The sequence below is a fragment of the Rhamphochromis sp. 'chilingali' genome (genome assembly GCF_963969265.1).
Source record: "Rhamphochromis sp. 'chilingali' genome assembly, chromosome: 6".
Taxonomy (NCBI): Eukaryota; Metazoa; Chordata; class Actinopteri; order Cichliformes; family Cichlidae; genus Rhamphochromis; species Rhamphochromis sp. 'chilingali'.
In genome coordinates, this window is record NC_137933.1 from 14,491,778 (window position 1) to 14,505,058 (window position 13,281).

General features: G+C 41.3%; 1 long non-coding RNA gene across 2 annotated transcripts in view; it reads left to right on the forward strand.

The window, feature by feature from the left end:
* Window positions 1-11,192: 11,192 nt before the first annotated feature.
* LOC308398636 overlaps window positions 11,193-13,281 on the forward strand; it is a 3,098-nt gene continuing 1,009 nt past the window's right edge. The window contains exons 1-3 of one of the 2 annotated variants that reach the window (XR_013971986.1): window positions 11,193-11,675; window positions 12,484-12,639; window positions 12,718-12,810. This is a non-coding gene — a long non-coding RNA (uncharacterized lncRNA). Of the gene's footprint in view, window positions 11,676-11,821; window positions 12,640-12,717; window positions 12,811-13,281 lie in introns of those variants that run through there. The other variant, XR_013971987.1, reaches the window with a different exon arrangement.

Sequence of the window (13,281 nt, forward strand, 5' to 3'; positions counted from 1 at the left end):
TAAAGAGACAAAAATCTGATATATTTTGTACATAGAGAAATCCATCATATTTCTCAGGGGGGCAAGAAGATTTTTAAGGCAATGCAATCACCTGTTCTGTACTGTTCCAAAAAATAGTAATGTCAAAGTATCTTACTGTATATTTTACAGTTTTGTAATGTCTTTCAAGAATATCATTAAATTTACATAAGTAGACTGTGATTTTACATGTCAAAGGTAAAATAACATAACATCACTGTAAATATAGTAAAATACAATTTACTTGTTTTTTAAAATTTTTTTGTACATATGCATATTTAGATTGTAAAAATACATTCAGAAATGTATCCTAATTTCGCAAAAATTCGTCTGTTATGTGAGAGAATGATCTGTTAAATTCAAATGTAATACTATGGAAAAATATATAAAATGATTGAAAATTAATGAGAATAATCAATACATAAAGGAGTATTTGAATTATAATTTTGCTGATAATTTCATGTCATCTAGGTCTGATTCAATAATTCAGAGGTAACAAGTGAAAATATAATTAATAGGAATAAAAACTAAAAAAAACATATAAAACATTGCACAGCCACGCTGTGCTAATTATATATTTCAAAAAATAAATGTGGCGGTAAGAATTGTAATTAATATAAATCTCAAAGTATTCACAACATTCCTGAACAGAAATAGGCCTCTGCACCTGGGAAGAGGGTGTGGCCATGAAAACAATGTGACATGCCATTGGATGTTGGGACACATAATAACATGACGCTAAGCATCGGCCAATGAATGTGAACTAGCAACCACAAGGTCGCGGGTATGGCTGTACTGTAGGAAAAAATCCTAATATAAAAGTATTTTACTGTGCATGTTACAGTTTTGTTCTGTTCTTCTAGAATATCATTAAAGTTACGTAAATAGACTGTGATTTCACATTTCAAAAGTAAATTAACGTTAAATCACTGTAATGTAATAAAACATAATTTTCATGATTATTAAATGTATCTGTCCGTACATATGCATATTTAGATTGTTAAAATACATTCGCAAATGTATCATGATCTCACAAATATCTGTCCGTTATTTGAAAGATTGAACTGTTGAATTCAAATGTAATGCTATGGAAAAGTATATAACATGATCCCTATAAGCTTGTGTTACATAACATAAGTATTATTATCGTTGCTGTTTAGGGCGATCGTGGCTCAAGAGTTGGCAGTTCGCCTTGTGATCCGAAGGTTGCCGGTTCGATCCCCGGCTCTTACACTCTTGGTCGTTGTGTCCGTGGTCAAGACTCTTCACCTACTGGTGATGGGCTGATGGTGCGATATGGCAGCCTCCCCTCTGTCAGTCTGTCCCAGGGCATGTAATCCATTATTATTTAAACCAACTGTTAACTATATATTTCTGTACATTTATGTATTATGATTCATATTGCCACATTCATTGACCTTGTTTATAGGTAATTTCATTGTTTGATCACGTTAAAATGTTCCTAATTTAATGTCTAAAAGCACTTGAAAATGGCAGAATCCCATGTAAAATTAGCGCAACAAACTGTATTGTCATTGTCATGTCAGTATCATAAAGATGGCAACAGTGATGGCAACTGCTCATCTCGAAACTTAAAACCAGGACTACAAACCAGCGTCAGGTGACGTCACATTAGCGCCATCCATCTTCAATACTGTCTATGCTCTGATTAGGAAAATTAACATGACATTTAATGTTACACATTTACTGATTTGAGTGTTTACCATTAGCATATGGTATGGTTGGGACTGTTGCTATATTTTGGTCGTCTGTATTGCTGAGATTTAAATTTCACTGAGCCAAACTTGTTGAACCAACAACAGTAAGAAAATGCTGTCGAGCAGTCAAGGCTGATCGAGTGAGACAATCTGTATCCTCGCTTGTTCTGAAAACAGGGGATGATGCTAAGGAAAGAAAGATGAGGGGAGATGAAGGGATGGACACAGTAAAGGCTCGCACAACTGTTAGTGGTCACAGCCCAGTGCACACATCCGTCTGGTTTCCTTTAGGCTTGACCTGTGTATGAGCGCTGTCTATCTCTTAAAATATGAACATCACTTGACAAACACACAAACAATGCATTCAGTCACGAGTGCACACAAATCTACCTGTCCTGCAAATGCAGACAGGTGTGCAGACACAGTCAACAAGATTTTAACACAGCTCTTTCACGCACACATGCAAGGCTGCCACCTGGGAAGCAGATTTGACAGACACATCCGGTAAGTTAGTTGTGGCGCAGGTGCTTCCTGCTGCTAAAGCAGTAAAAATCCTTGCATGTTCCCTCAAAATCTCCCCTCTCTTTTTCCAACCATTCAAACAAGTTTGTGTTCATACTGGCAGAGTTTTAGCTACATCAATGCACAATCTAATCGATTGAATCAATTGCGTGATCGATAGAAATACAAGAGCTTAAATATTATGTTTAGTATATTAAACAAAAATGTTGGACTGCTTTCTTGCAGGCCCAATATCTCTAAATTTAGTAACACATCTCAGAGTGATGCTGAAAAACTAGTTAATGCATTTATTACTTCTAGGCTTGACAAATGTAATTCATTATTTTCAGGTTGTCCTAAAACCTCCCTGAAAAGCCTGTAGTAGTCCAAAAGGGCAGGGATAGCTCAGTAGGTAGAGTGGTGGCCCCATGATCGGAAGGTCGGGGGTTCAACTCCACTGAATGGCTACTCTGAGGTACCCCTGAGCAAGGTACCGTCCCTACACACTGCTCCCCGGGCGCTGCATTGGTGGCTGCCCACTGCTTCACTGGGTGAATGGGTTAAATGCAGAGGAACTATTTCCCTATGGGGACTAACACGCACACTTTACAAAATGGTGCAACGAGTGTACTGACAGGGGCTAGAAAGAGAGAGCATATTTCTCCCATAGTGGCTTCTCTTCATTGGCTTCCTGTTAAATCCAGAATTGAATTCAATAGTTCTTCTGCTGACATACAAGGCCCCATCTTATCATAGTACCATATCACCCTAATCGAGCACACTGCTCTCACCCTATCGAACACGATAATATTTAAATTACAATATACAATATTTAAAAGTAGAATGGGAGGCAGAGCCTTCAGCTTCCAGCCTCTCTTCTGTGAAACCAGCTCCCAGTTTGGATTCAGGAGACAGACACCATCTCTACTTTTGAGATCAGGCTTAAAACTTTCCTTTCCATAAAGCATATAGTTAGGGTTGGATCAGGTGACCCTGAAGTCTCCCGTAATGCACTGAGCATTTCTTCTTCACTCACGTTTTTTCACTCTCTATGTGCTAACACACGACTCTGTGTTTAATAATTAGTTATTATTAATCTCTGGCTCTCTTTCACAGCGTGTCTTTTGTCTTTTATATTTCCCATCTTCCAAAACCGGTCCCGGCAGTTGGCCTCTCCTCCCTGAGCCTGATCAGGTCATCTGATTGTTGGGGTTTGCTCTTTATTATTGTAGTGTCTTTATCTTACAGTATAAAGTGCTTTGAGATGACTGTTGTTATTTGGCGCTATATGAGAAAATAGTACGTTTTTGAAATTCATATGCAGATATCTAAATTACAAGGCATTGTTTTTTTTATCTTTAACTACTAAAAGTAATCTAACGATATGCTTAGAACATATAAGTAGCTTTGGCCTGGTTTCCGTAAAAGGGTCACGAAAAGGTCTAATATCTAACATTATGGTAAATGTGAAGAATAAATATCTTCATATACAGAAGAGTGATTCTCGCCCTGTAGCACTGCACATTATTGCTGATGCGTTACCAGTTGCAGTGCAAGACAGATTGGCCTAGCAAGACAATGTCTCACCACATGATCAATATCTATCTCTGTCTCCCTGTAAAATGAAAGAAAAAAAAGACAATCTTCTGCTAATGTATCTCCTTTATTACTCGTATTTATCACCAAGTGAGATGAGAAAGAAAAGGAGGGCGGGTGGCAACAGCCTGGTGTGTTGAATATGAACATAGTGAGTCACACATAACAGCCTGTCAGCTACAAACAGGGCAACCGAGCTATCTCCCACCATATGTGGAAGTGTGTTTCTCTATGAATATGATAAAACAGACCAGATTTTCAACCTCAGTCATGTATCTGCATTGTGATTCCTGCTTTAGGAGTTCTGCGTTCCCCTGCAGCCTTTCTCGACTGCTGCTTTAATTTTTGATGAATCTCGTAATAGCTGGAGCAGAATATATTGAGGAAGTGGCCTTTGTGTGCAGGGCGACAGGCATGTTGGAAGGAGGGCGCCGCACCATATGTTCCAAAGTGGAGATCAAATTGGCTTTGTCTTAAACGGAGAGAAATGTGCGAGAGTCCTGGAGGGAAGAAGAAGCGAAAAGAGTGGGGGGAGAACAACCCTCCCCCCTCATTTCCTCATCACCTCCAACAAAGCAAGGTATTAAAGAAACACCTGTGGTTTGAGTGATGAGAAATTCAGAGCTTTCCCTCTTCTTCCTCTCACCATAGACTCCCTCATCGCCCTCCCTCCAATCCCACTGCTGCTGCATCCCTTGCTGGCCTGGGGCATAATCTCTTCCCCAGACAAAAAAAAGAAAAAAATGAAAAGAAGAGATGCTGACATGTAATAAAGCAGGACTGATTCTGTTTGGGGCTGAGGCTGGCCGTGGTTGCTGCTGGAGCCTGGCTTGTTTCCTGCTTTTGGGTTGCAGAATGCTAAGAGAGCTGCTGGATATTTCAACTGTAGAAAGATGAGATTACTTGCTAACAGATGCCTGCTAATGAAGTGTCGACAGGCTGGGTGAAGGGGCCACGCAAAGCTACTGTAGGAGACATGATTGAAGGGGGACGGACAAATTTGATGGAGAGAGGACTGATGGAAGCAAAGGGTGTTTGTGTGTGTGTGTGCACGTATATGTGCATGTGAGTTTTTGCAAGCTTCTGTTCTCCAAACCTCAGAACTTGCGCTGCACTCCATCACCAGGGGAACAGATAGCTTTTAGCAAGATACCCTGAGGTGGAAAAGACTGCTCAGCCTTCCTCTTTTTTCCTGCTCTCTCCTCTTTGATCTTTCTCCTTCGAAGCATTTTGTTTTTCTCTGGTAACCCAATGACACTTCCTTTTTTTTGCAAGGCAAGTATGAATTGAAATAAATTTCTCTCTCTGCTTATGCTGCTCCTGTGGACATAAACCTTTTCTATCCCGAGCAGTCAGTGCTGTCATTGAAACATATTACCTCTGTTTCCTACCCTGCACACACAGGAAGTGCTGAATTTTCAAGGCTGGAAATGAATAGCAGGGATCATTTCACGTTGGCAGTTTTTTTTTTTTTTTTAACTTATCAGCCTTGTTTACCATTTCTATTGTTTCCCACAGCGAGCAGATCTGAGCTGGATGGCAAACATCAGAGACAAACCTAGTGGGTGATGAAACACAAGGACACACACAATGCGGCGTTGAGGAGGCAGGGTTGTGTGGTCTAGCGAGCTGTCTGAAAGAAAAGGTGAGGGATTTTTCTTCGTAATGAGAAAGGATGGATCCACTGAAGTGGGGTGGCTGGTGGGAGATGCAGGAGTGGGATTTGAAAAGGCGAGAAGGCACAGTGTTAGTACCCTGGACTGGCACATTTGCCAAAGAGCAGCTGCTTTTGAACTCTCCACCTGCCTGCCTAGATTGCTCACACTCTAGTCTTACATACAAACAGGAGGCTCATCACCCACCAGAAGGTCAGCTCCCACACTGTCTCCCTCTGCTCCCTTTGTTCTTGGGAAATGAGGACCTAAGATCTTCTGCCTCCTCCTTTGTTAGTGAACAAATGTACCAAGAAACAGCCATTTTTGTGAGCAGGCACTGCCTCCTACTGCTCCAGATTACAGCTCATTAGCAGTAGCGGCAGAGAGACAGCCCACACCATGGCTCCCCTCTGATTCCCTCATTGTTTCCTATGATTCTGAAGCAGCATGCCACAGTGACAAAAATGCTGGAAGTTGTGAGGCTTATGAGGTTGGATAGCAGACAAAGACAGCAGCGAGGCACTTCACAGTTTGTCAGCTGATGTGATGAAATATTTGAGGGATGAAATGGCACAGGGCAGGAAATATAACGGCAGGGGGAGATGTTTCATGAATGACAAACTGACCTTCAGGTAGATGTCAAGGCCAGGAAAATGCTGAGGGTTACGAGGAGGTGTCGGGGGTGATGTAAATGGTCCAAAAGTTGAATAGGCTACAGCCTGTTGGCTCCTTTGGCAGTTCAGCTCTTGTGCATCTGCTTTAGTCTGTCTTTGTCTTTTGTTTGCAAGAATAAAACACGTTAAGAGCGCTTCTCTCAAACTGTCAGCTGTGCCAGGCAGTGCGTGGTAATTGCCATTGAAGGGCTTTGTGTTTCTGCACATTCACATTCATTATCTGTTTTCTCCTTCCTTCCTGTTTCACAGAAACTGGTGGAACTTGAGCACATCCCTCGAATGTTCCAGTCTCCTCGCTATCCTTGGAAAAGTTTTTGGCGAAGTTGTAAAAGGAAGCAGATGCCAGATGTGCACGCCATATGCTGGGGGTCTTAAATTAAGCCCTTTTCACTGGTTTGGTTTTTATTCTTTTTTGATGTGTAAAGTCTTGTAAATGTTCCTCTCTATTAGGTCACAGCAATCAACTCGAAATGAACTTGACTGTAGTTGGATGAGACAATACTGCATGAAATGAGTAAGATAAGATAAGATAAGATAACCTTTATTAGTCCCACACGTGGGAAATTTGTTTTGTCACAGCAGGAAGTGGACAGTGCAAAAGTTATGACGCAAAAATTAGAATACAATAAGAATAAATACAGTACACAGCTGTACAGAATAGAATAAAATAATATACTATATACAGTAGAATAAAATAGAATAAAAATATACAATAAGATAAAAATAGAATACGAATGCTATATACAACTGAGTAAAAATACAACGATGCCAGAAAAGATTATTGCACTTAGTGTTATTGCACATGTGTGGATGTGTGTGTTTGTTCAGTTAAAGTCTTTGTTGTGGAGTCTGACAGCAGTGGGGAGGAAAGACCTGCGAAATCTCTCCGTCCCACACCGTGGGTGCCGCAGTCTCCCACTGAAGGAGCTGCTCAGTGCTGTCACAGTCTGCTGCATGGGGTGGGAGATGTTGTCCAACAGGGATGACAGCTTAGCCGCCATTCTCCTGTCACTCACCACCTCCACTGGGTCCAGAGGGCATCCTAGAACAGAGCTGGCCCTTCGGATCACCCTGTTCAGTCTCTTCCTGTCCCCAGCAGAGATGCTGCCGCCCCAGCAGACCACACCATAAAAGATAGCAGAAGCCACCACAGAGTCATAGAAGGTCTTCAGGAGTGGGCCCTCCACTCCAAACGACCTGAGTCTCCGCAGCAGGTACAGCCTGCTCTGCCCTTTCCTGTAGAGGGCGTCTGAGTTATGAGTCCAGTCCAGTCTGTTAGTAGTAGTAATGTAGTTCAGTGTTAATTCAATACAACTATTCATGTTAAACTCAAACTCATCAGTGAAAGATTTCTAGCACTGGTTTGCTTAATTCTGCCAAAAAAAAAGTAAAGCAATAAATCAGAGGCTGGAACTTTATAGATTAAAAACAAGATTATGGTGAGCGAGAATCGACTGCTCAGATTGGGTTCAATTTATATCTACTGCTTGTCGTCAGAGGAGTAGGCCTGAATCTACGCACGCGTGGATGTTTTACATCCCCTTCTGTCCACTGTGGCTCCTTCACTCGGGATAAGGCAGGGCGATAACAGTCTTGTAGGCAGTGGGGAATAATGCAAAAACAAACAAAACAAAAACCCGCACAAAACGTCTGGCAACGCTGCCTGAAGCTCCTCTCCTTCTGCTCTCCGTATCCCAAAATGACTTCTGACCCTGTAGTCAGAGGTCATTTGGGGTCATCTTGGAGAAGGAACCTCTGACAGGCCCTTTACCAAAATCTGGAATGTAAAGCATGTAATGCATCATTGCTAAGATCCTGAGATTCAGTGTTATCAGGCGTAAAACCGACCTAAGCATTTAATTGCAATATAAGGATTGTCTTGTCAGTACATTTGACTTAAATGTGTTGCAGACTACTTTCTTTATAAAGCAGATTGTAGCGCTTTGATTATATATGAATGTATATAAGAGTACAGAAAGAGATGGATAATAAACATTTTAATTGTACTGGTGAAAAGTACAAATAAATCTTCAGGATGTGTGATTTCAATTTCTGTGTCCACAGAGAGCCCGGGATATGAAATATGCTGCCTGTGTCTCTGCCCTGTGGGTCACATTCATCTGTTAAAGGATGAATTATTTTTTTTCTCCTTCATCTCTTTTGTTTGGGTCTGCACTCGGGATAGGCTGACCACTATTACAGCACACAGCCACAGCTCAGTTGACCCTCAGTTGCGGTCAACCCATTTTCGACCCGAGTGTTACAGCCTGCCTAATGCTGCGCTCATGAACCAAAACAATTCCACTTAATTCGTTTCTTTCATAGTTGAAAAAACTTGTAGGGCTTCATGTCGCTGCAAGGTCGGATAATAAAAATCAGAACAGAAGACCTTCAACAAGATCGAGGCAGCTTCAATCAAGAAGCTTTCGATGGCAGCCGTTCACTCTATAACTTTTGTATTTTCTTGACTGGTAATCCTGTTGGAAAACGTGCCGGCCATATAGCTGCTCAGAGCTCTGGTTCCACACCTACCCCATTCCCATCCATGACGTCCTGCAGCCTGCTCTATGTGCCACCGTGCCGTTGAGACTCACTCGGTCACAATCTCGACAGCTCCCATCTAAACAATGCTGTCGTCATTTGTCAACCCCCCCACCCCCACCCCCTATCCGTCTCTTCTCCCTGCATGTGCGGGAGGAGCAGAGTGGGGCTGATGCTGAGGTGTGATAGGTCCCTGTCATGGCCTGTGCATTTGGGCGCACGCGCGTAGGCACGCGCAGTGCGGTTGATGGAGATGGATGCCCTGTGCATTTGAGCATTCAGAGAGAGTGAGTGTGTGTGACAGACAGTCAATCAGCCTGTGATGAGAGGTAATCGCACAGTGGACAGATCAATTAGTTATTTTCTCAGGAGGCAAACAGAAGAAAAACACCACTGTTCTCCAGGTAAGTGATTTGCATTTCACTCCTCTTTCATCTCTCTCATCCTTCTTGTATATTTATCTTTCTGTTTTCTCCCGTCTCCCCCATTCCTCCCTTCTGTGTGCCTCCTTCAGTACCTCTCCACTCTGAATTTGGCTGTTTGGATGTTTATCTCTGCTCATTTCTCCTCCTGCCCCTCTCATAGGGAGGGAGGTGGAGATCCAGCTGATCAAGGCTGAGTAATGGTGTATGAGCTCAGCCCTGTGAGCGATGAGAGCTCCACTTGGCTGGATCATTTATACCGGGCCTTGCAGAGAACAAACATGTATCTCAAAGCCATCAGAGACACTCCAAGGCTGGACTAAGTGTGATTACAGACAACTAAACTGCAAGAACAAGCTTTGACTACCTGAAGTGCAAAACTCAACTTTTCTCCTGCTTCACTTTTTTGATGAGAGCGAGCTTGAAACATGTGACGTTACATGGATGAAAACTCATGCACTTAAAAAGCTCAGTTTTCTTATGTTCTCTTGTTTTTTGGCTGCTCATTCAGCCAGTGTCAGCTCACATCAGCAGCTTGAATTGTTGGATTTAGAATTGCTGCATGTAGGTCATGTCTTGTTTTGTTTTTTGGGTTTTTTTTGTGTGTTTACTAGCTGTAGCAGCGGACATTCCCTGAGGTTGCAGAAATGTGGTACAGTCTCAGATCTTGCTGGAGATCGCTCCGTCCTTCACACCCACTTAGAGTCAGATTCAGTCAGTCCTTGTCAGAGTAATTTTACGCAACATTTTTTATTTACAGGGGTACCGCTCTGCTGAGTATCACAAAAAACAAAGTTAAAAACATAAACTTTTTTGTTTAGAAAGTGATGCAACCACTGCTGCCCTTCTCTTTGTGTCCATGCTCAAATTAAAACCTTGTTGTATGCACATATTCATACATACATACAGCCAATAGCTTTTCACGAGTACAAAGAAAACTGTTCTGTCTCATTTCACAGTTAACTACCACACATCAGTCTATGTCCTCTTGCGTCAGCTGGCGTCGCTCAGACATCTTCAGTCCTTCGGGGCTGGTCCAGCATGCTCCATTCCTGTTTCCAGTCCTTCTTCTTCTTCTTCTGTGTGCTGACAGGACCACCTGGTGCTGCTGCTGGTTGCCAGATTTTGGATTATCCTGCATAACAATGGGCTAAAGGACTGTTTGGATCAGTTCCACTCTCGAGCTGCCAGGGACCGCTCTGCCTCTTGCTCTTCAGTGACAGTGGCTGTCCTCCCTACCGTGCACACATGGATGCATGGCCACCGTGGGATGATACCCCCCACCCCCTACCCCACCGCCATCATCCACCCAACCACACACGCACATACACATAAACACACACACACATTCAAAAGGTTAATTAATGTGTCCATGTGTTTATGGCCATCCAGCAGTCTACAAGGGAGTCTGTGAGAGATTTGTGTACACATAAAAAATATGCACTAACGTTGCTAAGCTCACACATGACACCATTTGCACACTTGACAAGAGCGCTGAGAGACACAGGTGATTTCATGCGATAGAAATAATAAAATGAAAAAAAAAGCTGGCAATAAAACCTGTCCTAAAATAATAAAAGCCTAATTTCACTACTGTGTTGTCTAAATAAGTGAATGCAAATATGCCTGTGACTGTTTCTGTGCAAATATGGGTGCTGTTTTTGTATAAAAAATTAAACAAACTGGATTTGATGGTTGTCTTTTCTCACACAGTGCTGTATACTGTACACTATATAAACGCTGTGACATCTCCTCAGCCTGAAGTGACACTGGCATATATGGTTTTAGGCATCCAAGCGGACTGTTACTGTATGATAGTCTAAAACAATATTTCTGAGATGGAACAGGCTCTAAGATCACACTACAACTGTCAGAGTCATGACCCAACTGGAATAGACTGAAGCCCATGAAATAGAACCAGCCTCTCACCGCCTGAACTGCGAACTAAATCTGTCACTCAAACTGCGAATGAAGACTCGAGAAAGTTAAGAGGAAAGAAGAGGAAAGAGATAACTGAACAAAGGTGAGAGGTTCCTGGAAACAGGATAAAGAACAACACTCAAAAAACAGATTCAGGTCCTCCTTTCAAAGAACACATGCAAATTATGTTAGTTGTTCACAAATGCAATTAAAAAATACCAAATTAATTTGATTTTCTTTGTGTAAACCTAAAATTATTCAAAACCAGCAGAGGCTGATTCTGAACACAAAATGAATGAGTTTGTTGGGGCACTGGGGGTAGGAGGAGTACATTTTTGCACTTAAGTATTTGTAAACTCAAAGAAATAAATTCAAGCCCCTCTTTAAGCTTAAACATTATTTTTAATCTCATTCAACGCAAATGTAGCACTCCAGCGTTACTGCAATTATTATTCGTGTGGTGAACCTAAATTATTTTCTCTCAAAGCAGTCTTTGTCACAAGAAGACAAAGTTACTGAGTTACACAACGGTCCGCCTTCTTTGAAAATTTTGCGCTCTTTCAGGATCACCTAAATGAATGCAGCTGCTCTTCGCCTCTCTGTACTTTTTGGATAAAACTACACCTTCAGGTAAGGTAACATATTATTTTTTCATATATCCAATTGTGTATTTCTTTATCAGCTAAATCTATGGCAATGCTATTTATCATAGAAGCTTGTAACAGTTGTTTTTTGAACTTTTGGTGGTGCTACCATTCTCTTCTCTGCTTGAATACTTTTTTTTTTTTGACAATATAGCCAGGTCTTTTCAAAAGTGCCTTGTTTTAGAGGAGAAATTGTGTAGCTGCCAACTTTTAAGTCGGAGCGTGTGCTAGCTTATTAGCAGCTAGCCATTGTGCTCAATGAAAGATGATGTCCTATAGCTAACTTCTTTCTTACTGTTTTCTTTTTATAATCTAAAAATATGGTATTCTGTGTTTATTATCATATAATGCCATTTTCTAGTAGAAAGTATCGTTTTGAGGTGTCTTTAAAAGCACTACATAGTTTACTGAGGGTGCTACCAAAAGCGAACCATGTGGCCGGAAGAGTAACTGCAGGCAGCACAATGCGCACTCCCATGACGTTCAAACCTATTTATTATTATAAAAGATTTCGGCTACGTCCACACTTACACAGGTATTTTTGAAAACGGAGATTTTCCGTTTTCGTTTTAAAAAATAATCCCGTCCACAGGTAAACGCAAAAATGAAGGAAAACGCTGCTAGGAACATGCCAAAGCAACAGGTGGCGATATATTCCTAAACTCAGCTAAAAACAGTTTAGGTCTTGACAAACTTCACTGATGGTTCAAATGTTTAGCAACTTTCAGTGTGTTGATTCAGCAGTCTGTATTTAAACTTCTAGTTTATTATATTTATGTATGTTTTATTTCCAGGTGAATGCAGAGTTCCTTCAGATCACTACAAAACCCCTGCAGGCGAAGTTCTTGGCTCAGCTGGACAATTTAACAGACAAGCTGATGCAAATTTTTCAGGGGAGCAAAGGAGCAAAGGGCCAAAAGATCAAGGATATCATGGCGATCAGTAGTTTGGTCGGTGATAAACCCATCAATTAAATGCAATCAATCAATTCCATTTTTTTCACCCTTTTTTTCCCACCCTTGCATTAGTATGATGACATCGACATAAAGAGGGAGCATACTCTTAAAAGCCTGGTGATCTACTTTAATGAAGATCCAGACCTACTGTTCAAGGAGTATCTGGTACGCTTATCACACTTTCTTTTCTAGATTCAATTTGAGTTAGGTTCATCGCACACAAAATCCTCATATATTCAAAAGAGACAATATAATTGTGAAATATGTATTATTCTTAATAGTCATTGTTGAAACTTGCACTGGAGAGCACTTTTTAAGGGGACAGTTTCAGCAAAAATTCAATTGTTCATTCTTTTGGTGCTGCCATGTAGGTATCTACTGCCTCTATAAACAGTAAATGTGGACAAAACATTCATCCATTTTCTGTCAGTGTTTCAATTCAGTTTATTTATATAGCGGTATATCACAACAACAGTCATCTCAAGGCACTTCAGAAAGTAAACACTCCAGTGGAGTTCAGTTTATTATGCCAATTAGTAAAAAGTCTTCATTATAAGGAACACAGCAGATTGCATCAAGACACTAACTAGTGTCACTGCCATTACAGCAATCTCCTGGTTTCAGGAATAATGTGCA